Genomic DNA, 2,923 nt, shown 5'->3' on the forward strand with positions numbered 1-2,923 from the left:
GACTATTATTTCATTAATGATAATGAGTAATGGTAATAACAAGTTATTAAACTATTGTAGCCAAAACGAGGCCAAGTGAAGCATCTTATTCAAAAATAAAGTACCAATGAATGAAAATTAAAATCGTATACATTACACCCAAACACCGCAACGCTCGAGTTTCAAACATACAGGTAAACTAGCTGTACTGAACTTTCTGAGTAAATTGAGGGCGCATTTGCAAACGATTGCGCTTAGCGAAATTTGATTGGCTAAATCTATGGTAGCCATCTTGGATGGTACACACACACAGTTCTGCGTATTTCGAACATCGAATACATTGCGGTTAGCGCTCTAGTATTCTTATTATCTCTATGGTCTGAACATTGGCTACGTTCAGACCTGTGAGATACGCCAGGCGTATCTAACGCCGGGCGTACGTTAATCCATGGCGTAACTAGCGAGATGTCCAGACTGGGCGATTAATGAACGCTAGCGTAAGTATTCGCGCGAAATATTCGTATTCGTAATTCGCGCATTTTATTTTCTGTTTACATCTAGGTTTATTTTGATTGGTCAAATCTTGGCTGAGTTCAAAATCACTGATGCGTGACTGTCGTAACTCAGTGGCGTACGCTAATCTGGGGTCTGTTGCTAGGTTAACGTACGCCAGTGCTTGTGCGATAATACTGGCGTTCGCTACGCCGCGCGCAAGTTCACACCACTCGATTAACGTTACGCTAGCGTAAGTCGTTGTGTCTGAACATAGCCATAGCCATAGCCAAAGGTTATAACTGTGGCATCGACATTCTAGGCGCACGTGCGTCCCTACACGCTGAACGTCACAAAAACCATAGCAACCAGACCATAAACCGTCAGCGTACGTGACGAATTACCCACGCGCGTGTTAGTTGCCATGATAATCACCGCGCCGTGCGGTGATTACAAAGGCCTAATGATATTTTGCACTAACATTAGACTGAAATATATTCTTCATTTCAACATTAATTTTACCAAAATTGTGGCGAATTGTCGTTCATGAGACTCACTTCGCAGAAAAAAATTAATAAATGTCCTGTATATACTCAAATGTTCGTTTTCGGCACCTTATGCCAACATTGTCAAAATGACAGATTAATGTTACATAAGAACATGAAATTTTATAAAATTCGTAAATTTTGAATTGCTATAACTTTTCATTTTCTTGGTCAATTTTCACAAATCAAATTGCAGTTTATAGAAGCATTTAACAAGCTCACGGTAAAAAAAAAAATCAGATGTAACAGACCTTTCGAAGTACCCAAAATTAATAAAATAACACCATAAAACGAATGGCACGCATAGACTAATAATTGACGGCTGTACTCGCAACTAGTATCGGATTGTCGATGCCACAGTAAAGATCAAAGGGCTGTACGCACGCGCTATGTTCGACAGCGGAGATGTGCGTCCTTCTGTTGAATTACCTTGCTTTAATTAGTGTTTTTAAAAAGAGTAATTTTTAGCATTTAAAAATATTTACACATGCGTACGCGCACGTCTTGACACCCGTGAGCACGGTAATGGCACAAAGAGTTGACTCCTGATATGAACACAGTGTCAGGAACCCAAAATATGTAACAAAATGTAATTTCCAGCTTCATTATGTGCTTTGCGCGTGGAAATGAACGTCCGGCGCGTTAAGTATGGAAAGTTTTGGAAACCTGAAAATGACCTGAAACGTTCTTTAAATTATCTGAAAAGTGATAGAGAATTTTCAAATTTTACGCACACGCACATCACGATGTGTGTGTGGACGGTAATGGCACACGAAATTAAACATTGTCAAATGTTTTTAAAACTGCCTGTTGGTTGGTAATGCCACACACATTTTCTCTCCATATAACCTATATCAGTCTGATAGCGTCGAAATACAGTCTGCCGTCCTCTGTTGTTTTATTATTTTTAACATCTTTTAAGAACGAGAGATAAAAGGGCTCCAAAAATTCATTCTTTTTGACCATGATCACGTGATCAAAATGAAAAATAAAGGGACACTTCCGAAAGAGAATTGTCTCAGCTGTAACATACTCACAGTACTGAGACAATCTAACAAGAATAAGCGAGATACGTTCAAATGAGTTTAAAAATAAAGACGTTACAAATAAAAATTAAGTTTATTTAAAAATTCAGATGACAATATGATGACGTCATAATGTCCGATCAGAAAAAATAATGAATATTAAATATTGAAATAATAAAATATAAAATAATTTACTTTTATATTTTGGTTTTACAAAATCAACTTAATTGTAATTAACACAAGCAGTAGTACTATCAATGAATGATTTAATAATTATTCTTTCGTTACAATACTGGGCTTTCTGTTTGATGTACAAGATAGTATGAATTGAGTGTGATGTATAAATCAGTGTGAATTTCATGTTAATATTTTAATAATTTAATAACTCTAAAGGCACTGATACTGGTATAGTTCTAATTGTGTAAGCATTTAATATTGTCGATCACAATATAGTGTGTGAACAATTTTCTAATGACTGTCAACTTATTAAATTGATTTCTTTGTTATTCACCACACAAAAAGAGTCGTGGATATCGCTTATTAGGGTCTTTACTGTTTTTATGCTTTATAGACGATATTGTGGTCAACATTTGGCCTGGATGTAAATTGCCATATACCAATGATAGTGCCACTGTCTTTTGCACAGATCAAACTATTGTAGGAGATGTACTTTGTGACGCTCTATTAATTTGTGGCATATTGAACACAAACTGCCCATTAATCTTGCTCGGAGTAATTTTTGTAGCAAAAGTATAAAAAATAATTCTTCAAATTATCTCTAAAGGCCTAACCTCAAAACGTTCAAAGTCTATCAAATGGTTTAGCATTGGACTATAAAATTCTGTTCTGGGGCGGTCCCCGATCACTCCCCCTACGTTTTTG

Source organism: Anneissia japonica, unplaced genomic scaffold (assembly GCF_011630105.1).
Source record: "Anneissia japonica isolate Jap-2015-1 unplaced genomic scaffold, ASM1163010v1 scaffold284975_len822289_cov185, whole genome shotgun sequence".
In the NCBI taxonomy this organism is placed as follows: domain Eukaryota; kingdom Metazoa; phylum Echinodermata; class Crinoidea; order Comatulida; family Comatulidae; genus Anneissia; species Anneissia japonica.